The sequence below is a fragment of the Cnephaeus nilssonii genome (genome assembly GCF_951640355.1).
Source record: "Cnephaeus nilssonii genome assembly, chromosome: 23".
Lineage (NCBI taxonomy): Eukaryota > Metazoa > Chordata > Mammalia > Chiroptera > Vespertilionidae > Cnephaeus > Cnephaeus nilssonii.
The window spans coordinates 15,638,781-15,665,905 of NC_137094.1; the positions used below are offsets into that span (position 1 = coordinate 15,638,781).

Below are 27,125 nucleotides of genomic sequence, written 5' to 3' on the forward strand. Positions count from 1 at the left end.
AGGCCCTTGTGACAGAACAGAGGGAAGGCCAATGCCACGTGCAGTTACATGAAGCGTGAGATGCGCGGTGATACCGGCTATGGCGCGAAGTGTGTCCCTCCATGGCTGCCCCTGCGGGGTTTTGTTCCCACCTGGTGTGAGTCCCCGGAGCCCAGGGTCTGTGTCCTCTGTAGCTTTATATCGGCTGTGCCGAGCCCTTTCTGGAACATCCCCCGGTCTCCACAACTGTTGGACGAGGAAATGACAACCTTGTAAATGCTGAGAAGGACGGGACGGGTGGGTGCCCGTCCAAACCGGGAGAATGCAGGAACTTCCCCAGGTCATCGCCTTGCTCGGTGGCAGGTTTTATTATCCCCAATTCCCACGGATGGCACCCATATTTTATAAAGATATAAAAGGATTGTACAACCTGCCCAAGCCTTAGGCCAGGGAGAAATACAGCATGGGAGGGGCCGCCCCTGACGTTGCTCAGGTGATGTTCTGGGCGTGTGTGTGATAGGCCCGTGCAGACGTTATAGCTGCAGGAAGAAGTCTGCCTCTGGAAAGGGAGGAACTGGAACCCCCAATCCGGTCTCAGGAAGCTCAGCGCCCCCTAAACCCGGCTCAGGAACCCCTCTGGTGGGGCTGGAAGGTAAGTGAGAGCTACTCACACCAGGCCACTCCTGCTGGGGGGCTGTGACCCCCACTCCTGCTGGGGGGGGCTGTGACCCCCCCCCACCATGTAGGCAGGGGCAGCTCCAGTCTAGCTTACATACTAGTAAGTCTCCAGAGATCCTCTACAACGAATCGTTTCAGGCAATGCTTCCTCCAGGGAGAGCGACATCTTCAAGGAAAATGGAGAAGACGGGACCCTAGCCTGGTTAGCTCACGGTGGAGCATCGACCTATGAACCAGGAGGGCACCGTTGGTTACCGGTCAGGGCACAGGCCTGGGCTGCGGGCTGGATCCCCAGTGTAGGGCGTGCAGGGGGCAGCCGATCCATGATTCTCTCTCATCATGGATGTTTCTATCTCTCCCTCTCCCTTCCTCTCTGAAATCAATGAAAATATACTTTTAATAAAAGACAGAGAGGACGGGTATAAATCGTTCATTTCCTGGTGGGAATAAAGATCCACGAGCATTGCTTCCTGGGGTGGAGGCCCGCTTGGAGGGCGGGGTGGGCCGCTGGGGCTGGGCGCGGGGACTGCGTGCCTCTCCCAGCCTCCCTCCTGACCCGGAAAGGTCTCCCCTTCCTAGCGTTTCTGAGCACTGCCACCTACAGAGCCTCGTTCTAAAGTTCGAATTACTGATGCGTTTCTCAGTGCAACCTCCCACCCCAGCCACTGGGAGGTCCGAGAGCGCTCCCCGCCTGGTCCTCGGGGCTGGCACACAGTAGGGCTACAGCCTCGGCGATTTCGGGGCGTCCCGCGGGGCTGGCACACAGTAGGGGCTGGTAGAGTGTAGGGGCTGGCACACAGTAGGGGTACAGCCTGGGAGATTTCGGGGCGTCCCGCGGGGCTGGCACACAGTAGGGGCTGGCACACAGTAAGGGCTGGCACACAGTAGGGCTGCCCCTCTGCCGTCTGGTGAACACGGTGATGCAGTTCTTCTTGGCGTCCCGGGCAGGTCCCCGCGCAGCGCCCGCGGCTGCCTGGGTCTCACGGGCGGCGACACCCACGGCTTCGAGGCGCGGGGACCCGAACGATCCGAGGGTACGGTTCTCCCCACTTCCGAGCGGAGGCCGGGCGGGGTCGCGACTGCGCAGGGGGGCAGTTCGGGGGCCCGCTTCGGGGTTCACGTCTCCCTGTGGGAGAGGCGAAGGGGTCCGGAGGAGGACGGCGACGGCTTTCTAGGGGGGCAGGCCCAGGGTGGCTGCACCCCCTCCCCGCACCCCCCGGAGACCGCGGCCCGGGCCCTGGGCAGGGGCCGAGCCCCCCAGGTACCATTCACTCCCGCCCGCACCGCGGTCTGGGAACCGCGCACCGGCTGCTCCCGAAGCCCGAGACCCCGCGGGACGGACTGAGCCAGCGCCCAATGGCAGGGCGGGGCCGAGGGGGCCTGCAAGCGGCGGCCAATAGGAGGCCGCGGCGCGGGCGGGGGGCGGGACCTGCGGCGGGCGGGCGGCGGCGGCGTCTGGAGCCCGGGCAGAGCCGGCGGAGCGCGAGGAGGACGCGGACGGCGGCGGCGGCGGCGCCGGAGGAGCAGCGCGCGCGCCCTGCCCGGCCGCCCGGCCGCCGGATCGCCCGATCGCAGGCCGACAGCTCCGGCGCCGCCTCCCGGAGGGTCCGGCCGCCTCACGCGGAGCCCGGCGCGGGCCGAGTCGGGGCCGATGGGCAGAGCGCGGCGGCGGGCGGCCAGGCTGCGGCCCCGGTAGGTCCCGGCGGCCGCGTCTCTGAGGTGCGCGTTGGGGCGAGCGGACGGGAGCCCGCGGGTGGCGTCTGGGGCCGGGCTCGGCGGGGACTGCCCCGCGGGGAGGGGCTGCCTCGGGGCGCCTCGGGGGGCTGGCGGCGGGGCGCTTTGCGGGGGGCTTGGGCGCTTTGGGGTCCAGCCCGGTGCAAAGCGGAGCCGCCGCCGCCGCTCGATCTCCCAAAGTTGCCGATCGATCGGCTGGAAGGTTATTTCCGTCTCCGTGACGCGCGCACGAATGGGGACCTCCTCGGGGTGCCCGGCGCCTCCTCGGTGACTAACCTCGGAGGGAAGGGGACAGGGTTGCCCGGGCGGGGTTGTTGCCGAACTTGCCGCGGCGATTCCCTCCCTGGGAGCCGGTTCCGGAGCCCCCGCCGCGCCGGCACCCCCCTCGCCTTTGCGGGACCCCGAGTGGCCGGCGACCCCCGGACTCGGCGCGACCTTCCTTCGGAGTCGGACGCCCCGCCGCCCGGGCGCCCAGGTTCGCGGCGCCCTCCGCGCTCGGCCCCGGGTCGGGTCCCCCCCCCCTCCCCCGCGTGATGGACCCGAGCTAGTTGGGCCGTGTCCTGGGAGTGTGTCCTCCCGCGGGCACCCCCAATGCATTTGCCACCGAAGCGGCAAAACCCGAGCGCGATCCATCCCGGTTCCTCCTCTGGGGAGCGGGAGCCCGGGCTTGGCGGGCAGGAAAACAAGTTGGCATCGCCCCCCCGGGAGGGATTTGTCATCATTAACCGGCTCCGGTTCAATGAATCCAGCCCCAGCCGCCTCCCCGGCGCGCCGCGCGGGCTGCAAACCTCCAGTGCGCGGGGCACAGCCAGCATCCCGGCCTCCCCACAGGATTTGGGTCAAAATGGAAAATGGTAAAGAGATTTTTGGATTGTGCTTAGGGGTAGACTTGGTTTTGATAGGGGTGGCTTATTTATTTATTTTTATTTATTTTTTATTTTTTTATTTAAAAAAAAAAAACAAAGAGGCTTGGCGATTCTCCTAGGTTTGCTCAGTAAGTTCCAAATAGTCGCTCAGAGATGTCTTTCCTGCCTCTTTTGTCTGCAGCTTTCATTGCTAAATGTTAACACTAGATGGCTTTCTTATGACAGGCGTGGAGGCAACTGGGCTTTTGCGATGCCTACGTCTAGAGGCAATCAGGGTTTTTATTGTGGTTTTTCCCCCCCCCCCCCTTCTCCAGTTTTACAATTAGTAATGGGAGGGGGGGAAAACTCCCAATAGTGTCACTTCCTTTGAACTGCGTTACTTCCCCGTAAAACCAGTATTTATTTAGGTACCCGAAGGTGGCCTCTGATGTCGGCCTTCCCAAAGGTGAATTCTAAGGGACAACTTGGGTAACTGTCTCTAGTCACCCATTCCAGGACGTCTGTGTCCTGGTTGTGACTTAATTTGAAGAAATTTCGGAGTTCTCGGGCGAGGTCTGTAAATTCTATGCAAACAGTTCCACTTAGGTTGACGCCTTGAGGTCAGAGTTCAACTGCTTGATTCGGAGAGGTAGAGGAGAATTTGTTCCTGGGGAGGTAGGATCCTTCTTGAGTTTTGGATGCAGTCGGGATTGATTCAGGCTAAAATCTCCCCGGATGCATTTGGGGAAGGGATGTAGTTGAAGTATGTGTGCATGATTTATACCAAGAATTATGTGAGTTACGTCTTCCTCGCCCCCCCCCCCCCCGCCCCCCCAGTTGATAGTTGATATTTGGCTTTTCTAAGCACAATCCCTTTTATGAGAAGTTCAATAGCCTGCACTTGGCCGTTTCAGCAGCTGCTTCTGTTACCTGTCTTAAGTGCTTTTTTTTTTTTTGCTTTTTGCTTTTTTTTTTTCTCTAAAGCAAGACCACAGCAGCCTGCCCAGATCTTGCCTAGGTAGGCAAGCGTATTTATGTAAGCTGGGGAGATATTTTGCAATTATCTTGGTAGCTGTCATTTATTGTGTGTCTCGCTCAGCTTAAAATATAACATGTTGAATTTGTTTGTTCTAAATCAGAGCGTATTCATAAATAGCTGAAGGGAGAGAGAGAGAGAGGAAAAAAAAAAAAAGAACTCTAGCAAACATCTGGGAAATGGGAAATGAAATCAGAAACAGCTTTTATCAGTACCCACATGCTACCTATAGGTGGGGTGACGCCAGCTCGGATAACAAGCGGTATGGAAAGGAAAGCAGGAGATAAATTGCAGGTATGAGGGGAAGCTGCCGATTTTCTCCAGCTGGCCTAAGTGTATATTTTTCATCAAATGCTTTTTAACATATACATATATATATAGAGAGAGATTTCAGAGAGGAAGGGAGAGGTGGAGAGAGAAACATCAACGATGAGAGAGAATCATTGATGGGCTGCCTCCTGCAAAGGCTTCTGTTTTAATATTTTAGCCTTTCTCAGAGAGCTTTTCTTGTATGGAATGGAGTAGGGGGATTATCGGAGCATCATGATTGGGCAGTCAGAGCTGTGTAATACGGGTTTGCCAGTCCCCCCTTCCCCACCCTCCACCCCCCTACCCCCCACCCCAGGACTAAAATGGTATTTTGAAGAATTTTTGATACCTGAGCTCAGTAAAACACCTGTCTGCCGTGGGGAATTTTTTTGTTTTTTTAACCTGAGGCAAAGGGGTGATGGGTTACTCTTTTCAAAAATCTATTCTTGAAAGTGAGGAAATACTGGTGAGCTGTCCTGAAGGGCAATTGTCTGGTAATTGAAGCTGGTTTAAAAAGTGCTGTGCTTGGTCATCAAAAGTAGCTTAAAAGGGGTTGCATATTTTCTGCATACTTTGCAAAGCATTCTGTTTATAGCCGCCCCCCCCCGTGCCCCCCTCCCCCCCTGCTGGTCAATGCAAGGTTGTTTTTTTGTTTGTTTTTAGTCTGGGAAAGACATCGAGTCTTTGAATTTAGGATTTAGGATGACAAATCCTTTCAAAGATATGCTGAATGGGAAGGAAATTCAGGCATTGTTAACTGAAAAGCAAAGTGTCCCCCCCCCCCCGCCCCCGTCTGTTTGAACTTGAATTAAAAAGGCAGTGCAGCCCTAAAGCATACAGGAACCCATATTCCAGATTTCTACTTGTATTTATGTGCCTAATTCCTCTGCAGGTGATAGGACAGAAAGAGCCCTGGGCACCAGGGACAAGGAATACCAGTTTGCCTGTTGCAAATGAGTTTGGATGGAGTTTCTTTAACATTTAAAGTAGACGTTTTAGAGTCATGAAAATGACTGCTGATTGAGATAGGCTACATTTTCCATGATTGGGTCTTTCCTTTCTTTGGCTCATGTGGTAAGTTTGTATGTGAATGTTCATGACAGGTGTTCTCTTACTTGGTTTACCTTGAAGTCGGTGATTCAGAAATAGCTTTTCTGTTCCAATCCTTTTACTCCTTTAAAAAAATCTGACTCCTTTTATTTATTTTATTTTTTTAAGTTTCTTTATTGATTATGATATCACATAATTGTCCTCATCCCCCCATTCCCATCCCAAACCCCTCCTCACGCATGCCCCCACCCCCCTGTTGTCCGTGACCACTGGTTAGGCTTATATGCATGCATACAAGTCTTTTGGTTGATTTCTCCCTCTTTCCCCACCCTCCCCTACCTTCCCTCTGAGATTTGACAGTCTGATCAATGCTTCCCTGTCTCCAGGTCTGTTTTTGTTCATCAGTTCATGTTGTTCATTATTTCCCCTAGATGCGTGAGATCATGTGATACAAGAAATACACTTATAAGAACCGAAAATGAGACAAGCAATAATGGTTATGCTGAGAGGCGAATGAATCAGTCTGTAGTGAGTTTCTTTCTGGGCCAACAGTTCTTTTGAGTCCCAATTTCAATGTCAAACAGTTCCTTATGTGTACTTGTCTGACTCCTTTTAAAGGAAGGATAAGAGTGTGATAGGCATTTAAATGCTTCACACTTGAGATAAATTATTTTGATGCTTTCTGAACTTGGTTCATAGAGATTTCACGTTCGTTGTAACCCAGTTTCTTGCTTCTTGATGTTCCTGTAGAACGTTGTATAGCCAAGTTCCGTGACCTGAAAGAGAAAAAGGTGCAGTTGAGGAAGTTGTGTGAGTCCTAGGCTTTAGGGTTGTGTTGTTCCTCGTTTTCTTTTCATCCACCTGTAGCACAGAGAGCAAATTGTAGTGATCATCATACTTGTCAGTATTTGATGTTACTGCATTGAACAGTAACAACAGCAATTACTATCTACCGCCCATGCATGTCTCTGAATAGAAATGAGAGGCTAAAAGGTCTTCCCATCGCCCTAACCGGTTTGGCTCAGTGGATAGAGCGCCGGCCTGCAGACTGAAGGGTCCCAGGTTCGATTCCGGTCAAGGGCATGTACCTTGGTTGCGGGCACATCCCCAGTAGGGAGTGTGCAGGAGGCGGCTGATGGATGTTTCTCTCTCATCGATGTTTCTAACTATCCCTCTCTCTTCCTCTCTGTAAAAAAACAATAAAATATATTTAAAAAAATAAAAGGTCTTCCCATCCAGAGGAGACATTTGTTGAAATTACCTCCACGCATGCCTATGTATGCACCCCCATATGCACATGCGCATGCACCCCCGCTTCTCCCCCTCCTCCCCCCCAGACACTTTTTCCTTTTGCATGGACCAGTGCAAAGTCTAGTAAGTACCATGGCTCGGAAGTCCCTGACCAGCTCAACTAACACATCTTTGACGCTTGGTTCCCTTTACATACTCGGCAAGGAGTCTTCCGGAGATAACGGAACGTTGCCAGGAAGGGCGGAGAGCTCCACCTCCCTGATGCTTTTAAAAAAATATACATATTTTTATTGATTTCAGAGAGAAAGGGAGAGGGAGAGAGAGAGAGAAACATCGATGTGAGAATCATGGATCGGCTGCCTCCTGCGGGATGGAGCCCGCAACACGGGCATGTGCCCTGACTGGGAATTGAACTGTGACCTCCTGGTTCATAGGTCGAGGCTCAACCCCTGAGCCACGCCGGGCGGGCCTTTCTGATGTTTTGGTGACCAGAAGGTTCTTTTACCTGTAGCACTGAATCTACGTCTTCCTCCTCCTGTAAATTCTCCCTTGTGGTCTCAGCACATAGAGCAGTGGTTCTCAACCTTCCTAATGCCGCGACCCTTTAATAAAGCTCTTCATGTGGTGGTGACCCCCAACCGTAACATTATTTTCCTTGCTACTTCATAACTGTCATTTGGCTACCGTTATGAATCGTTATGTAAATATCTGTGTTTTCCCATCGTCTTAGGCGACCCCCGTGAAAGGGTCTTTCGGCCCCCAAAGGGGTCGCGACCCACAGGTTGAGAACCGCTGGCATAGAGGCATCTCCTCGAGGTATTTCAGTTTCTCACTGAACAAAGCCTGGCCTGGTGGGGTGGGGCTCTGAAGTGTCCTACAACTTGACCTTGTGGAGCAGGATGCCCTTCCTCCCTTGCATGTCCTCCTTGTACTGATGGAGTCCGAGTTTGCATTCACTTTCCCGTGGTCCTGCTGCTCAGACTCTGAGTTTGCTCTTCACCGAAGCCCCTGGGTCCTCCTTAGTCACGTGCTCCGTGAAGCCACGCCTTCTCCTCCCGTGCCAATGTCATTGCAGCCCCACATCACTGTGCTCCGTTTTACCTTATTTTAGCGCGTTCTTCCTGTGGTGCCTGTTGGAGATGGATTCTAATATTTAGCACCTTTGCCTGCCCCCCCGGCCCCCCAAGAAATGCTGCTTTCACATTAGATCAGACTTTTTTGTTGTCGTTAATCCCTCACCCCAGGATGTCTTTCCATGGATGTTTAGAGAGAGTGGAAGGGAGGGGAGAGACAGAGAGAGAGAATCCTCGATGTGAGAGAGACAACATCGATTGGTTGCCTCCTGCACGTGCCCTGTGACCAGGGCCAGGGGTCAAGCTTGCAACCCAGGTATGTGCCCTTGACCTGAATCGAACCCTGGACCCTTCAGTCCTCGAACTGACACTCTACCCATGAGCCAAACCAGCTAGGGCCGTGGTCGGCAAACCGCGGCTCGCGAGCCACATGCGGCTCTTTGGCCCCTTGAGTGTGGCTCTTCCACAAAATACCACGGCTTGGGCGAGTCTATTCTGAAGAACTGGTGTTAGAAGAAGTTTAAGTTTAAAAAATTTGGCTCTCCAAAGAAATTTCAATCGTTGTACTGTTGATATTTGGCTCTGTTGGCTAATGAGTTTGCCGACCACTGAGCTAGGGCGATCAGATTGTCTTTTATATCTTTGTTAAACTGGCTGAACCATGAATTGTATCTCTAGAAACTTCCTTCTAGGTTTACAAGGGGGGTCACATGTCTTTGGTTACAGTTGAGTATTCATGCACTTAATATCTTATAACTCGTCTATCGCTCCGCCTCTTCCTCACAAGTATCCCCCAAGACCGTGTCATACCTCCTGTCCTGGTTCTTCCCACCAAGTTATTCTAAGAAAGAAATGCTGTCAGATTCCGTGTTTCCCTAGTAACTCGAACCATACTGTGCACAGCATTGGTGATTAAGAAATATTTAATGACTGTCTAATGACTGGGGCCACCCTGTTATCGGTGATCTTAGGCACGGAAAAGATTGTAAAAAAAAAAAAAAGTCAGGATGTTGGGCTTTCTTAAACCAGTTTTGGTGGCTTGGTATGGCTTTATTTTGAGTTGTTTGCAGATATCGGGGAGAGACCGTAATCTCTCCCCACGTCCCCCCGTGTTTTAATTAGTTAGTACTCTCCTCTTCCTGTTGCCTCTCCAGCTCTGCCGATTGGCTCACTCCAAATTTCCCACTTTGGCATCAGCAGCTAAACCTGCTGAAAGAAGCGCCAGGTTGGTTGAGCTGTCTGGGACAGGAAAGTAGTCCAAAGTAGGCTAATTGGTTGCCTTTTAAGAAGATTTCCGACTGATGCTTAGGGCAGAGTCGCCTGTATCGTCCATGTGGGGGAGGGAGAGGCTTGCCTTTAAGGTTCTTTCAGCTGGTCCGATCATTCAGTCTACGGGAGACAGATTCGATTAACGAGAGAAAAATAATAACAAAATGTAATTACCAATGTACCTAGGGGAACCCCGGGTGTGCGGGGGAGTCCGAGACAGAAAGGGAAAGTGGGGGACACATGACATTCTGAGCTCAGGGTGAGGCGAGGCAGCGTGGGACTTCAGATGGGAGCAAGGTCATTCTCAGGACGGTAAGAACAGGTTTCCAGTAATTAGAAGCTTGTCCTGCCCTATCCACAGGCCATAAAAAGTGATTTCTGGCGATAACTCTTACTCTGGGCAAGGCCCCTAATTTAAATTCTTCAAGGGCGCGGCAAAGGCCTCTCTGGAGCCTGCAGGGAAGTCTCCGCTGTATTCAGCTCTGAATAACCCGCACGCAGAGGGGCAGCGCCATGCTTTGGTCACGCACTTGGTTCCCGGTTGAACGGGGCATATTCACGTGGCTCAGGCATAGCTCTTGCATTGATGTTACTGAGAAATAATGATAAGAAAGTCTTTAGATTCTTCATTCAGGACAAATGCTGTTGTTTCACGCATGTAAGGCCTTCATCCCAAGAACAGTTGTTTCTTTGTAGTTCGGTTTCTGAACTTTTTTCAGTGTGCAACCTCGCTATATAAAAGCACCCAGCTCAACACCCATATATGGATGTCTGTGTCCATACCTTTGCTTGTGTCTGTGTACAATATATTACATAAATGTATGTGTATAACTACCATGCTAAAATGCGGGTATTATAAAACATAAAATTATAAATTTTTAGAAGGGCGGTATTTTGTGTGGCTCAGTTGGTTGGGTGTGGTCCTGTGCACTGAGGGGTTGCCCGTGGTTCGATCCCCAGTGGGGCGCATGCGGGAGGTGGCTGATGGATGTGCATCTCACATCGACGTTTCTCTCACTCCCTCTCCCTCAACAACAACAAAAAAATCAGTGAACTATTCAATCCATCAATCAACAGACAAACAGAAATCGGAGCTTTTTCTTTTGGGCCTCAAGGGCACCTGAGTTACCCTTTGAAATTTGCGGGCCCAGCCTGGAGTCCATTGCTCTTCCACCCTCTCTGGTGGGCCTTCCTGGCTACGTGGGAGCAATCTCTAGGCTCCTGGGGTGGGGGGGGGAGGGGTTCGGGGGGGGGGGTCTGGTAAGGGAGGCTTCGGACACGCTCTTCCCTTAATGGGCCCAGCACTTACTGTGTGTGTTCTTTCCCCAGGACATTACTGTGTTGGCCGGTTCTCTTCCAGAACTGGTTGTGGGTTGCTTAGCTTGAGGTTTCATTTTGGGGCGGGGCGGGGTGGGTAATGGAACGGGGGATACTATTCTTGGAATGTTTCTGGTTGAACTCAGCTGTTGAGGAAGCGCTGTGCTATCCTACAGAGCTGACACCAGACCCAGGGTCACGGTGGAAGACACAACTAATCATTTGCTCATCCAGAAACTTCTAAAAGGAAAGGATAGCCTGTTGAGTGTCGACCTATGAACCAGGAGGTCATGGTTTGATTCCCGGTCAGGGCACATGCCCAGGTTTCGGGCTTGACCCCCAATGTGGGGCGTGCAGGAGGCAGCCGATCCATGATTCTCTCTCATCATTGATGTTTCTATTTCTCTCTTCCCTCTCCCTTCCTCTCTAATATCAATAAAGATGTTAAAAAATGAAAAAAAGTTAAGTATAACTTGGAAAGTGCAAACTAATAGTATAGTTCTGCTTGTGTATTATTGGCTAGGACTGGAGCCCACAGCCTCCCCCATTGTGAGGGAGGTGTGGGGGTCCCCCCTCTCTGGGGTGGGGGGGCAAGCCACCGCCTCTGTGCACCTCAGCTGCAAGCTAAACCAGGCCCCAGCCTGCTCCGCATGCTCCCCTCCCCCGAGTGCGGCCTGATTCTAATCCATAGCACTCACCAATGCCTGGCTTTCTATTGCATATTGATTTTGCTGGTGTTTACCTTCTGACTCTCCTCAATGGGACACAAGGCTGTCTGGACAGGGATGTTTCTGGTTTACGGCCGTGCCCTGCTCTCCAGCGGTCTGGCCACAGACAGGCTCTTAGCAGACAAATATTTGTTTAAGGATGATGGAGAGCCGCGGTTTGCACACGAGAGAGCCGTGTATCTCGGCTTTTGTTGACCTCAGTCGTGTCGCTTTAAAGTTCTGTGTCTGTTGAGGATCTAACGCGAGGACCTTTTATACCTCGTGTTGTGTCTTTTCTGGGTTATTTGAAATGACTTGGGCGTCAGCTCTGCAGGAGGGAAGAGCAGGGATCCCCGAGTTCCAGGTTCCGTCAGAACCAGCACAGCCATCAGACGGGGTGGATCCGGGAGCCTGGGTGCCCGGAGCGGAAGTGGGGAGACTGGGTGCCCGGAGCAGAAGGGGGACCTTACTTTCACGGGAAGGTGTGGGTTGCACCTCCCCAGCTTCCAAAGTCTGGTCCCAACTGACAACTGCTGCCCTGTTGGAATCAGGAACCGAAAGGCCCAGGTGCGGGCTCTTAATCCAGGCGACTGTCAATGATTACCTGGCGTTCACCTCCCAGCCCATAGGCCGCGATCATTTCTACAGGAAATGATGGGGTATCGTGTACCTTCATTGAGTCTGTACTTTTAAGGACAGCAAAGGACATTAGAATATTACTGATGCCTTACATATAGTAGGTGCTCAGTAAACCATAGCTTTAATCTTGCAGACAGAAGTCTTTTATTCTTGCTATCCTGACATACCAATTCCTACGTTATGTGAATGTAGGGGAATTCCATTTAACTCCTGTTTGATGGAATTTGGGTACTAAGGAATGCTATGCTGAAAGCTGTAGGGAAGGCTGAGAGAGTAGCCTAAATAATATTAAAATCGCCTAATGGTTTAAGGGTTATTGTATGTCATTTTCACGGAATAGTTGATCTCTTTTCCTGTTTAAAAAGTTGTAAGTGATGAGAGGAGTGAGTGAGGAGGGCTGCTGTTTTTGACTTAGGGACAGAAAAAAGAACATGGGGGAGATATTTCTAAAGGTAAATTTAAAAACAGCTATTGTACTGACTTTCATGGATGCTCTTATAAGAGAGAACCTTATAAGGCTGATGGGGTTATCCCTTTACTGACGCAGAAATTACGTTTAATGAGAGAGAACACGTGGTTTTCTGAATCTCAGTCCTCAAGTCTCTTTCCTCTGGCCCACAGCTGCCTGGTGAGGCATGCCTGGTCTCCCTGAATCATGAAAGGAATGAATGAAAGGAGAGAGCGACAGGGAGGGAGGGAGGAGAGAAGGTGCAAGCATGTGGGAGTGGTGGCCTTACCCGCCAACTGCCCCGACAGGGGCCACGGTGGCCCAGGGTTGGGCTAATGCGCCTGCTGTCCTGATCTGAAACACGCCTGTCCTGTCTGTCAGTGGACCATCCGCCATCCGTGGGAAATGTTGTCCTTTGCAGCCAGGTAGCCGGCCTGCTGGTTGACTCGGGTTATCGGTTCTTCCTTGGGGAGCCGTGGACTCCCCTGTGGTGGCGCAGAGAACATTCCTTTAGCTCCCCAGTCCTTGCCAAGATGAGAAGAAGCACCACGGGCGGAAAGCGGGTTTTGTTTTGCATTTCAACTTTGCTAGATTCGCATGGTTTTTGTTGGAGCCAGTGGAGCGGGAGCCCTTAAGTAAATTTCAGCCGTGTAAATACTGTACTCAGAAGGGCCCGGCTGGCGAGGCTCAGGGGTTGAGCATCAGCCCATGAACCAGGAGGTCACGGTTCGATTCCCGGTCAGGGCACATGCCCGGGTTGCGGGCTCCATCCCCAGTAGAGAGCATGCAGGAGGCAGCTGATCAGTGATTTTTATCATTTACGTTTCTGTCTCTTTCTCCCTCTCCCTTATTCTCTGAAATCAATAATATATATATATGAAAAAAAGGTTTGTTACACAGAGTACTTAACTCACCCAAAGAATAAGTGCTTGCGCCCTAACTGGTGTGGCTCAGTGGAAAGAGCGTCGGCCTGCGGACTGAAGGGTCCCAGGTTTGATTCCGGTCAAGGGCATGTACCTTGGTTGCGGGCACATCCCCAGTAGGGGGTGTGCAGGAGGCAGCTGATCGATGTTTCTCTCTCATTGATGTTTCTGATTCTCTATCCCTCTCCTTTCCTCTCTGTAAAAAATCAGTAAAACATATTAAAAAAAAAGAATTAAGTGCTTGCAACACACACACCCCCCCGCCGCCCTCCCTCCCCCTGCCCCCCCTTGCAGGTGTAGCCCATCAGGACTTTGCTCACCGTGGCAGTGAAATATCAAACCTCCGCGGCGAGGCTGGGACTGGAGCAGCCATTGAGCTGCTCGGCTGGCGCTGCTCCAGGATAGGGTGTCCCTGGTGGAGTAAGTGGGCGACTTGTTTAAAGCTGGCGGCGGGCCATGGGAAGGCTCTGACGCAGGCGTGGCAGTAACTGCTCTGCTAATTTTAGGGCCGGCAGATCCGGGTGATGTCTGATGGCTGCTGTCGCCGAGCGTCTGGGCCTGGGAAGCTTTCTGAACGCCTCCCCAGCCTGGCCCCCGGGCGCTCAGCCCCTCCCGCAGGACTGGGGTCGAAGTGGGCACTGGGTCTGTGCCTGTGGCGGGAGGCACGGCCCCAGGATGGTCCCAGGGGACTCGGCCTCTAATCTTCCTGTTTCCTTGTCATTCCATCAGCAGGTACTGGCCCCCGCGTGTCCTTCCCACGCCGCAGCACCTGGGAGGCGTGGCGGGACGGAGCGTGTGACTCAGGCTCCCAGGCTGGGGAGCAGCTGAACCATAGCGTGGACTTGTTTTCTGTGCCGCCCTGCGAGCCTCAGCCACTTTCAAACTGAACTCTCACCTCCTCCTCTCCTGGGAGATTAGACCTAAGGGGAGAGGCGATAACTTTCCCAAACTCTTGGGAGCAGGGAAGCAGGGTTTCCTTGCTGTTGCAGAAGACGGAGTGGCCTGAGGCCTGTTGGGCGGGCAGGGCGGATAATCCGGTCTGAAATGAGGATCTCTCTTTCACCTCTGGCATCCTGAGGTTCCCAAGTGAGTCAGGGCGCCCCAGGGTGTGAGGCCCCTGCGGGCAGGGACCTGGTCACCGCCTCCCCATCCTCTCCCCCAGGAAGGGTCTGGCTCAGTCAGCAGATTTACCAGCTGCAGCCTTGCAGGCCTCCGAGGCGCCTCCCAGTTACCCTGCAGTCAGACCTCCTCACTGTGCAGATTCGGAACTGTTCCCACAACCAGACCCTGTAGGCTGGGGCGCTGCCCCTCGGGGGATGAGCGCATTCCCATGTCCTGTAGGTGTCCTGGCGAGCGGATGGCCGAGTGGCCGGTGTGTTAGCAAAAGACTCCGGTGTCAATGAGACCCGGGTGGGTGGGCACTAACTCCCTCAGGGAAGGACTCCCCGGTCCCTGAGCGTGAGGTGGGTGTCATGCCCGGTGGGGGCAGGGTTAGGCCTTGCAAAGGGTTAGGGTTTGCATTTTCGTTGAGTGGCCCTTGTGTGCGGTGACATTCCTGCTCAGTGTACTGTCCCGTCAACCACCTCTGCCTAAAACCAAACTTACTTCCTTGAGTGGTTTAGGTTTCGCAACTCAAAAAATGGGCTTTATCAGTAAAAGCAACATTAAGGAGACGTGATGGGCAGTATTTTCAAAGTGGTGATGAACTTGGCTATCTGATAAGTTTTATCCCCCCCCCCCCCCCCCGCCATTGTGATTCGCGTAAGGTTATATAGAGTGTGTCATAAACCTAAAGGAAAAGTGTTTTGCATTGTGGAGATGGGTTGCCTGTCAGGTTGTGGGCGCTCAGGTGCACGTGGGCATTCAGGGGTCCGGTGCTGATGGCGTCCTCTGGGATGCACGGCCCAGTAGCAGGAAGGACTCAGGGCATGGTGGTGAGTACACGCAGGGATGTTGCTCTTATGGCGCTTTCATTCTATTCTGGCAATAGAATGAATCTTCTAATAGAGCTTTTCTCAGTTGATGATTTATTTTGTTTTTTAGATATTTTTATTGCTTTCAGAGAGGAAGGGAGAGGGAGATAGAGAGATAGAAATATCAATGATAAGAGAATCATTGACTGACTTTCTCCTGCACGCCCCACACTGGGGGTCGAGCCTGCAACCCGGGCATGTGCCCTGACCAGGAATCGAACCCATGGCCTCCTGGTTCATAAGTCGACGCTCAACCACTGAGCCACACCAGCTGGGCAGAGTGGCCATGTTCTTAAATGAAGATCTGCAAGGGAGTAAAACTTAGAGATAGGCTTGTCACTTTCCACCAACAGATGAAAAGCGGGGGACAAATGAGTCTCACATTCTTTGAAGATGGAAAGGCATTCGGTACGTCCTGGCATCGGGGTAATCTGGCTGCTCTTGTCCGCTCAGGATGTGTTACAGACGGGTATGCTGTTTTGCTGATTTTTGCCAACAATTTAAGCGTGGAAGGATGCAGGGATCCTCCGGAGCGATCAGAACACAGCTGCCGAGGGTGACGGAGAGCAGGGGAACGTGCCGAGAGCCTTCCCTTGATTTGGGGGTAGAAGCTGGGGCTGAGCAGCTGCAGATGGGGTCCCTGCAACTCCCACCGTGGCCGTGGGGGAGTTTTTTACGTCTTCCTGTTTGTCCTGAACAGAAGCAGTGCGGAGCTTAATCAGCGAGGTCAGGTTGACGTACGTTCCGAGGACGGGTGTCTCAGCTGAAACGTAACACTCAACGTGCAGGGAAGGACGCTGGCCTGTGATGTATGGGTCGGACTCGGCCCTGCGTGAACATGCCTCTCCATGTGTGTGCGCTGACTTTCCACTAATGGGTGAACATTGACAGTGACCTTTGCCCTTGGAGCGCTCTATTCCATCCACCAATGCCTCGTCTTTTTCTGCTTTCCCTGGGATGCGAAGGATCAGCTGCCCCTGCAGGCAGCCGGGGACTGATTCTCACGATACTAAGTTCGTTGGCTGGGTAGTTGGGAGGAAGACGGGGATGTTTCCAGAGGAGGGAGTTTTCTCAGGGGGCAGGTCTTCATGGGAAGCGGGGGAGGAGATGCCAGAGAGTTTGGGATATTCTTTTTGTTTGTTGTTGTTAATCCTCACCAGAGGATATTTTCCCATTGATTTTTAGGGAGAGTGGAAGAAAGAGGGGAAAAACAGAGAGACACATCAATGTGAGAGAAACAATTGATTGGTTGCCTCCTGCACTTGCCCTGACCAGGGCCGGGGCCAGGGCGGAGCCTGCCACCAAGGTACCTGCCCTTGACCGGAATCGAACCCGGGACCCTTTGGTCCGCAGGCCGACACTCTATCCACTGAACCAAACTGGCTAGGGCAGAATTTCGAATATTTTAGAAATCCTCCTGGAAGTGGTTTTCCCACAGCCCCTCCCACCCAGGGTCTCTGTTATTGTTGGACTCCGAATAAAGACTCCGGGTGGAGCCTGTAATCCTGTGGGCGATTCATCCCAGGTTGTGCTCAAGCCCTGCTGGCTTCTTGTTGTTCAGGTGCTGGGTGTGTGCTCTGGATTCAAAGGCACTTGGCGCCCGGCCGGCGTGGCTCAGTGGTTGAGTGTCGACCCCAGGAACGAGGAGGTCCCAGGCTCGATTCCCGGTCAGGGCACGTGCCTGGGTTGTGAGTTCGATCCCCCGTGTGGGGCGTGCAGGAGGCAGCCGATCTATGATTCTCTCTTGTTATTGATGTTTCTATCTCTCCCTCTCCCTTCCTCTCTGAAACCAATAAAAATATATTTAAAAAAAGAAAAGAAAAAAGGCACTTGTCCCCTGAAAGTTCATACTCTGTGCTCCCTGAATGGAGGTGTGAACCAGGTTGACCTGCATCTAGAATTTTCTGCCATTGTGTCTTTTTGGTTCTGGAATTATCACTGGCTGGTTTCTAAAAGCCTGACCCTCCTAACCTTGGCTTTCCAGTTGTCTCGCTCTCTCTCTCTCTTTTTTTTTTTTAAATTTTTATTGATTTTTACAGAGAGGAAGGGAGAGGGATAGAGAGTTAGAAACATCGATGAGAGAGAAACATCGATCAGCTGCCTCCTGCACACCCCCTACTGGGGATGTGCCCGCAACCAAGGTACATGCCCTTGACCGGAATCGAACCTGGGACCCTTCAGTCCGCAGGCCGAGGCTCTATCCACTGAGCCAAACCGGTTAGGGCTCGCTGTCTTGTTCAGAGGTTTTAGTCCTTGTTGCACTTTTCCGAATGTTTAGATTCCAGCTGATTTCCCGAATTGCTGGAAGACAGTCCGGTTTCAGAGGGTGTGTAGAACCTTGTTAACCCCTTGACTCCCTCGCAGAAGCGGGGGCTTGCTGGAGGCCCCCTGGGCTGCCTTTGACTTCTTGTCTGGGGTTTCTGCAGCTTGACCATCAGGCGAGGGGCTTTAAAACATTGTAGTAAGGGGCTCGTAAGAACCATGTTGTCAGTAATTTCTCCGAGTGAGGCATTGTGAAGTGCATCTTGTCAGTACTATTTTTTTAAATGTATTTCATTAATAAAACCACAAAATAATCAAGGATTTTGCTTCCTGACACCTTCTGTAATTCTGAGTTTACTTTCTTTGGGTGTGAGTACTCTCGGTGCTAAAGATAACGCAAAATAAAAACGCCCCGCCCTAGCCGGGTCGGTTCAGTGGATAGGGCACTGGCCCTTGGACTGAAGGGTCCTGGGTTCGATTCTGGTCAAGGTCTTGTGCCTCCACTGCAGGCTCAAGTGGGGCGCGTGAGAGGCAACCAATCGACGTGTCTCTCTCACATCAGTGTTTTTCTCTCTCTCTGTCTCTCCCCTTCCCTTCCCTTCTCTCTAAAAGCCAATGGAAATTTATCCTCAGGTGAGGATTAGCAACAACAAAGCCTACACTTTTAGTGTTCGCTTTAACACATAACATTACATTCATGTGCATAATCACAAGAAATAGAGGGAGAAAGACCAGCTCTTAAAGAAGTGTGCAGTAGCTCTCAGACATTGTGCGGGTAGGAGATTAGTATAATGAGTCACCTTTACACGCGAAACTTTTTGTTGTTCTGGGCGTGAAAGAGCAGCTCCCCATATTACACACTAATAATACAGTCTGAACAAATGCTGTGTCTGGCAGTCAGGATTCTCAGGTGGGAAGTGATAGGAACTTACCTCGTCCGGCTCCGGGGGCGGCCACGCTGTTTGCAGGGGCTAACGCTCATCGAGATAGTTTGTGTGTTTGGTTTGGTTAGGCGCTAGAAAGGGAAGCAGGGGTTTTAAAACTCTCCCTCCAGTTCAGTGTGTTCATTTTAAACTTTTATCAGAAAGAACCCAGTGACGTCATTCAGAGTTTATCTTTGATCTGCCGCCTAACCATTTATTCTGTAACGTCATCGTGCCTTGGTCTTTTGATGAACCAACGGGGTCTGGAATGTGTGTACTCCTGTGTCACCGGTGACAACTGCCCGTAAAACATCACAGCCCTGAAGGGCATGGTGGGCCCTGAGTCACCCATCCAGTTCCGCGGCTGCCAAACCGGTCTCCCCGGTTTCATGGGGGTGAGGATCCTGAGCTTTCAGAGAAAGGAGAATTTTTCTTTTTTCCTTAGCAGCTGGCGTTTTTTATCAAAAAACAATTTTTTTTTGTATTGATTTCAGAGAGGAAGGGAGAGGGAGGTAGAAACATCGACGATGAGAGAGAATCATGGATCAATTGCCTCCTGCACGCCCCCCACTGGGGATCAAGCTGGCAACCGGGCATGGGCCCTGACCGGGAATCGAACCCTGACCTCCTGGTTCATAGGTTGACGCTCAACCACTCAGCAACACCGGCTGGGCTGTTTTCTGTTATTTCAATCTTGTAGGTGGTCAGTCCTTCACGAAGTTGTTCCCCTCCCCCTCCCGCCCCCCGACATTGGGGCTCTTGTGAGAAATGGCCTTCAGGTTCTCTGTCCTTTTCCCTCCAGAGGTGAAGGGTGGGTGTGGGTGGGCAGTGGGGACATTACCAGCGGACCCTACACCTGCCTCTGCAGACTTCAAACCATGCAGCTCTTCAGTGGCACGGGGTCAAAGGTTAACAGATGGGAGAGGAAGGAAAGGGTCAAGTGCTTTCCTAACCTCTGCACCAAGCACTCCACGCCTTCCGGGTTAAGCTCTGTGGATTTTAATAAAGGAGAAGGTTAGTAATTGTGTGGGGAGTTGGGGTGAGGCATTCACCCCAGAGAAATAATCACATTTGGCCCAAAAGATGTGTGCATGTGTGAGCGTGCAGTATTAATTATAATGTGAGAAACTGGAAAAATATTGGCAGTAAGATATTAAATTATGGTTCTCCATATGATCAAGTCATTTAAGTCAATTAAGTGTCTTGTTTTATAAGGCCATTTAATGACAGTGGGAAATGTTCACAGAATATTAAATGAAGACATTTTCTCACTAAGTAGTATATATAATAGATCCCAATTTCACGGGGAAATTAAACGTGCATATGCATCAACAGAACAGGGATACAGCAAAAAATTACAGTGGTTATTGCTTGTGGTTGTGTTACGTGTAATTACCATTTTCTTTTCTTTCTGCATTTCTTTTACTGTGTTTTTAAAATGAACGTATTAATTTTGTGATAGGAAAAGTGTGGCATTAAAATATTTGAATTATATGACTGAGTTATAGATATCCTTTAAATACTGTCAGTCTGCCCTGGCCCGGTGGCTCGGTTGGCTGGAGCGATGTCTGTACATCAGAAGGTTGAGGGTTCGATTCCTGGTCAGGGCACATGCCTGGGTTTTAGGTTTGATCCCCAGTTGGGGCATGTACGGAAGATAACCGATCTATGTTTCTCTCTCACCCAATGTTTCTGTCTCTCTCTCCCTTCTTCTCTCTCTAAAAATCTATAAGTCTGTTTCAGTATAGTTTCCTGGCTCAGTATAGTTTAGATTATTTTATTTTATTATGTAATCTTCCTGATTTGTTCTTTTGATTATACTTAACAGAGGTTTTCAAGGCAAGTAATTAGCAAACATATGTTAGGTACCTATTATGTCTGATAAATATGTTTTTGGTACATGTTCTTTACCATGAAAGCATTTATAATCTAAGCTAGTTGTCATGTAGGCAGAATCCTTTGAAAATTATTTGCCGGTCTTGTATGTTAGATTTTAAACACTATAGTTTTTTTAACCTTTTAACATCCAAACTTGTTTCATAGGAAAAATACATATATATTTATAATTTAATTTCCAGAATTTATTTTTAAAAATATATTTTTATTGGTTTTAGAGAGGGAGGGAGAGGGAGAGAGATAGAAACATCAATGATGAGAGAGAATCATGGGTCAGCTGCCTCCTGTATGCCCCCTACTGGGGATTGAGTCCGAAACTGAAGCATGTGCCCTGACTGGGAATCGAACTGTGACCTCCTGGTTCATAGGTCAACATTCAACCACTGAGCCACGCCAGCTGGGCAGGAATTTATTTTTTATTATTAATCTAATTTATTGGTAAGGCGCTGAATGACTTCCTCTTAAATACATTATTTTATTTAATCTTCACAGCTACCAGTCCTTTACAGTGGGGGCATCTTTCTCAGTTGGCATGAGTTAAATTACAGACGTTGGCTTTTACTTTAAAAAGACCACGAATGCCCCTTGCCTTCCATAACATCCACATCTCTTTAGCAGGATAATTGCTAGCCATCGATATTATGCTTTTTGACATTTACATTAAAAATAAAAATTAGCTAATTTGTAAGCTCTAAGGTCTCAGAAAGACAGCTCATTCCTCTTTCACACCTGTTAATGGCTCTATTAGAACGCTGAAGTGGCTGATTAAGTGAAGTGCAGTGTCAAAGGCGGGCTGTCTCTCTGTGAGTCCGTCTCTGTGACTTATGGAAGCGCGACTCCAGGATCGTGTCTGCCTGGCGGCCCTGAAGTCAGCTCTTACCATCCATCAAGTCGCAGCGCGTGTGCATGAGAAGTATCAGACCAGGCGGGCCATCCCGCTGCCGTCACAGAGCTGCCTGGAAAACAGGTTCACTGTTACGTCCTTGGCGTTACTTCTGCTTGTTCCCGTCCCACGTCCTCGGCCAGGTGCGTGGCCTGAATGGGCCCTGTCCCCTGAGCTCTGCCTGCGGCATCGGACAGCAGCGCCCGAGTCCGATGGTGGGACAGCCAGGACCCACGTGTGATCGCGTAAGAAGGTGGTGTGCATTGCTGGAGAATCAGAATCCCCTATTTTTTCTTCTTATTTTTTTTATTTAAAAGTATATTTTTTAAAAAATATCTTTTATTGATTTCAGAGAGGAAGAGAGAGATAGAAACATCAATGATGAGAGAGAATCATTGATCGGAAGCCTCCTGCACGCCCCCCACTGGGGATCGAGCCTGCAACCCCAGCATGTGCCCTGACTAGGAACCGAACCGTGACCTCCTGGTTCCTAGGTGGACGCTCAACCACTGAGCCACGCCGGCCGGGCACTTAGAATACGTTTTAAACTTGGGGACAAGGCGCCATGTGAGGGTTCAGTGGGAGAGGAGATGGAGAAAGATGGGGTGCACATCATTTCCAGGAGCAGGGCATGTGGGTGAGGACCTAGAATTTGTTTCCTGAGACCCCCTGCAGCTTTTACCTGGCCCCTGAACTGGGCACTGGGGTCTCCGGGCCTCAGACTGAAGCCTGCACTGCCTTCGTCGCTGGCTGACCCAGGCCTGGCCTGGGGCTAGGTTAGGGTGGGCTCCCCGTGGCTCCCCTCCTTGCTTTAGGGGTGCAGTGCGGGCTGCTGCTGAGGAGGCCTCCTCCCCTGTAGTTAGTCTCGGGCCCCCCTGGTCACAGGAAGCAGGCTGCGTGAGTGAGGCCTTGGGGAGGAGTGGAAGTATTTCTGTCGTGAGAAACAATAACTGTTTAGAGAGGCGGCAGGAGTTCATCGCGCCTTGTGTAACCAGTTTTCTAGGACGCGGCGAGGACCACTGTCGCTTGCCGGCTGAGTGGCTGTGGCCCGGGTGTCCTGAGACCCTTTATTCCCCGAGTTTCAGGGCCGCCTGCTCTGGAACTGAGCGCCGTGTGTGCAGTCGGACCGGCCTCTGCTGACTGCACGGGGACCTCAGAGACGGGTCCCGTTATGTCATCCGGCAGGCGTCTCTTAAATTTAGGTTGTGCCCGGCCAGCGTGGCTCAGTGGTTGAGCATCAACCTATGAACCAGGAGGTCACGGTTTGACTCCTGGTCCCCAGTAGGGGGCGTGCAGGAGGCAGCTGATCCATGAGTCTCTCTCATCATTGATGTTTCTATCTCTCCCTCTCTCTTCCTCTCTGAAATCAATAAAAAAATATTTGAAAAAAAAATGTGGGTTGTCATCTCTTTTAGGAAATTACACAAACAGAGACCCTCAGGCAAAAAACCACACACAACGAAAACCAGCAAAAACCCAGCTCCAGACAGTATGGGGTTGGTTCTCAGGCAACCCAGCAACCCAGTTGCCTCAGCAGGTCACACTCAGCCCCTGGTTACAGCCGGCACGGCATCTGCCCGGATGAGGCAATCCTGCCCTCAGAGTGTGGAGTTATCAGAAGAAGCTGGAAATACTTCATTGACAATAAAAGGGAGTGCATTTTTGGCCCTAACCTATTAGGGAGGGGAACTGGTATAAAAAAGTTGATTTCAAAATTTCTGTTTTCAGGATCTACTTTATTATTATTCTGCTTAATATAGCACAGCACAGATGTGCAAACAAATGCTTTTTATTTTATTTTTTTAAAATATATTTTTATTGATCCCAAGAAGAAGGGAGAGGGAAGAGAAAGATAGAAACATCAATGATGAGAGAGAATCATGGATCGGCTGCCTCCTGCACGCCCCCTGTTGGGGATCAAGCCTGCAACCCGGGCCTGTGCCCTGACAGGGATTTGAACCGTGACCTTCTGGTTCATAGGTTGATGTTCAACCACTGAGCCACGCTGGCCGGGCAAACAAATGCTTTTTAATTCTTTTTTACTCTTATCACCAGCGGTACGAGTGTGTATCATGTTTATAGCTCCTTCCAGACCTCAGCTTCAGGCCCCCAGCACCCCTGGCCAGCTCCCCCTGGGCCCAGGGTTTTGCTTTGGGGCCAGTTCAGGGCCAGGGTGCCGCTCGGAAGGCGGTAAATGCCGGCGCGGATTCTTGCCCAGGATTCTGGCAAGAGCCCTGCTTACACGCAAGTGTTTCCTTTCCGATCACTCGTACTTTCCTTGTTGTACGTTTTCATCTGATAAGTGTGAGTCACACGCATTCTGGAAGCTGCTCCTTATCTTGGACAGGAGATGCCGAGGTAGATACGGCTGCGATGAATGGTGTGTGGTTCCTCTGAGCCAGGCGCTTCTGCAGAGCCCTATCATTGTGTCCTGTGAGGACAGTCCCTTCCGCGGAGGCTCAGTCAGGCCTTGCACAACTCTGGTCCGTGGCTCTGCTCAGCGCTGCAGCTGGGCACGGAGGGGTGGTCTCAGCCCCCCGGGGGGGCAGTCCCGCTCCAGGCTGCGCACCTTCGCCAGCCTCTCGGAAGCCCGCACAGCGCTCCCCACTGGGGCAGGCCCAGAGGGGCGCGCAGCATGGCTGGTGGGGTTCCCGGGATTGGGAGCACGTTGGATCTGATCGTGCACAGAAGACGCTGCAACTTCCTGCAGCAGGTAACCATCCGCCTTGGGCCAGCATGCTCCCTGGCAGAGCTTCCTGGAAAGCGGTTAGCGTTCTGCTGTCCCGAGTCCTCCTGCCAAAGTGGTGCATTCGGGGGGATGCAGGGGGGACGCAGCAGTGGGCCGGGCCGCGGGACACTCATTGGCTGTCACCTGCCTCGCCGTCGGCGGCTTCCCGCGGAGGCTCTGCTCCAGGTGACCACCAGCAACTCCATTTCTTACTTCAAACAGAGTATGTCATCCGAATCCAGGACCCCCAACTCCATGCTGTTCCATTCCAGGTTTTCTTTTTTAATATATTTTTATTCAGAGAGGAAGGGAGAGGGAGAGAGAGAGAGAGAAACATCCATGATGAGAGAGAATCATGGATCAGCTGCCTCCTGCAGGCCCCACACTAATCGAGACCGCAACCTGGGCACGTGCCCTGACCAGGAATCGAACCGTGACCTCCTGGTTCCTAGGTCGATGCTCAACCACTGAGCCACACTGGCTGGGCTCTTTTCTTTAAGCATATTGATTGGAAGAAAACGGTCATTGCCTGCACAGCTCATTCTGAGGGTACGTTCAATCTAAACGTGGTCCCTGCCCCACTGGGGGTTGGTTTAGACCGTTTATCTGAACGCTGGGATTCTGCAGGAAACGGGAGGCGATTTCGAGGCCTCAGCCCCGGGGAGTGTGGGGCGAGCTTGGTGCGCCGGAGAAAGTGTCCAGACCCGCCTTCTCTCCTCCCTGGGGAAGGTGACAGCTGAAAAGAGTCAGGTTCGCCAGGGGCAGCAGTGACCTGAGTGGGGAGCCGTGTGCTCTGACCTTCACCTGTCCTTGGTGCTTGCTTCCCTCTGCTGGGGACGGGGAGGGCTGGAGGGGGTGGGGAGGGCTGGAGGGAATGTTATTTTGGGTTGACACTTTTTGCTACATCTTCAATTGTCCTTAGGGACCCAGACCCTTTTGTCCTTTATGGTTTAGCCTTTTGAGCCAGTTTCTTAGAGTTAGGCCGGCCTTCTCTGCCCTGGGCTTTGTGCTCGTTGGACTGGAAATTGAATGAGATGGGGCGAGGGCTCTTTGTGTGAATGAAAGGGGCAGTGACAGGAGAGACACGGGACCCAGCTCGACCCCTCGCTAGCCGCCACCAGGGACCCCATCAGCAGGGTGGCATTGTGCTGAGGGACAGGGCGGCTTTGTGCCGAGGGACAGGGCAGGTGGAACTGGGCGGCCAGGTGATGCTTGGGGAGGGCAGACCCTCCCTTAGTCAATGGGAACCAGGCATGGCCAAGGTCAGCCGCCTGTCCTTCAGAACGCGCACCTGCCTGGTGTCTCTTTTGTGTCTGCCCAGACTTGGTCGCACTTTGGCGTCATAGTCACGGGAGAAGGGGGGTGCATTTGAAAAGCCACAGATGGGGCGGCCCGGCCCAGAGGTTCTGATTTGGGTGGAACGGGTGCGGCCTGCGCTTCCCAGAGCCCTTCAGTGGTTCTGACCTGTAGCCTGGCCTGAGCCTCACCTGCTAGCAGGGCCACGTATGGGAGGACCCCCTGCGGGGACCGCCTGCCCGCAGGCCGCCTGCGGGAGCTGGACCACCTGCGGGAGGCGGGCGCCCTTGTTCTCGGAGCATCTGGTTATCCAGGATCTCGGGGACTTGAACTTTCAGAGGCCCGGTGGCATTGGGTGATTTCAGGAGCGGTTCTGACTGCATCTCAGGAGACTCGGCCGAGACTGTGGTGAGAACACGGAGCTGTGGACGTTCCCGAAACCTCCGAGGGGTGGGAAGGAGGAGGCTGCGAGGCAGGATTGAACGTGGCTCCTTGTAGTGCTGGTCCCAGGCGTTGCTCCCAGGACGAGCACGAGGACGGAACTTTCGGGAACAAAAGGGAGATGGACACCATCGCTGCAGACGGAGCTCTTAGATGCGTGATGAGGAGGGAGGGTCGGGTGAGGACCCCTGTCAGGCTCCCCAGGGGGACCCCAGCCCCCGCGGCTGGCTCCAGGGTCATGTGCCTTCCCCTCTCCCAGCACCAGCTGCTCATTTTTATTCTCACTCTCTCCACACAGCCCCTCCCCCACCGAGCACGTGGTAGCCTGGCTGCATTCCCCGCTCCCTCGCGTCTGTTTTATCTTCGCTTTTTATGTTATCAGCGCTGGGGAAGTGAGAGGCAGGCTCTGTGAGTCTGTTCTTATCGGGATGCGATGAGGTCATTGACAGATGGGAGGGGCTGGGCCTTGAGAAACGGGGGCTGGACCCGTCTTGGGGGCCAGAGGGCCAGAGATCGCTAGAGGGTTGGAGGTCAGGGAAGCAGCTGAGCAGGGCCTTGTGAGGGCCTGGGCTTGCCTGGTGGTTGGCATTGACCATCAGGTGACCTAGACGGTGCCGCCCAGACAGGGTCCCTGCCCCTGCCGTGCCCACAGAGAATGAGCGCCCCCTTGGTCAGGGGGTCCAGCTGTTGGCTCTCTGAAAGCCAGTTTTCCTCCAGATCCTCATTCCAGCCCCGTGCGTGTTGCTCGTTTCCCGCGGAGGTGTGTATTTTGAATGGGATATCTTTCTTCTGCTCTCTGTGTTGCTGAGAATTTCAGTCTTTTCATTTTATTTTGACAACTTGTTGGGAAATCCTTGCCACTTTGCTAACGTTCGAGATGCCTAGCAACGTGTTAGAGAATGTTTGCAGCGCTTCTCTCTCATTATTTCAGCGAACCCGTAATACGTCATTTTATGAAAAGCACCCTAGAGACAGGAAGTCAGCTCTAAGAGTTATTTTGAAATTCCTTATTCTACAGAGCTACATTTTTTAATTTAAATATTTTTTTTTTTATTGATTTTAGAGAGGAAGGGAGAGGGAGAGAGAGATAGAAACTTCAATGATGAGAGAGAATCGTTGATCGGCTGCCTCATGCACGCTCTCCACTGGGGATCGAGCTTGCAACCTGGGCCTGTGCCCTCGACTGGGAATCGAACCGTGACCTCCTGATCCACAGGACAATGCTTAACCACTGAGCAACACTGTCCAGGCTTTTTTTTTTTTAATCCTCATCTAAGGATATGTTTATTGATTTTAGAGAGAGAGGAAGGAGGGAGAGAGAAACATCTGTGTGATAGAGAAACATCAATTGGTGGCCTCCTGTATTTGCCCCAACTGGGGATCAAGCCCGCAACCTAGGTATGTGCCCTAATAGGGAATCACACCTCTGGACAGGACAACGCTCCAACCATCTGAGCCTCCGGGC

The 27,125-nt window shown here is 52.0% G+C and overlaps 1 protein-coding gene across 3 annotated transcripts in view; it reads left to right on the top strand.

Moving 5' to 3' along the window:
• The first annotated feature begins 2,139 nt into the window (after positions 1-2,139).
• SIPA1L2 (signal induced proliferation associated 1 like 2) overlaps positions 2,140-27,125 on the top strand; it is a 113,360-nt gene continuing 88,374 nt past the window's right edge. For 2 of the 3 annotated variants that reach the window (XM_079763480.1, XM_079763482.1), the window contains exon 1: positions 2,140-2,376. The gene's annotated coding sequence lies outside the window, so the exon portion shown is untranslated. The remainder of the gene's footprint in view (positions 2,377-27,125) is intronic. The other variant, XM_079763481.1, reaches the window with a different exon arrangement.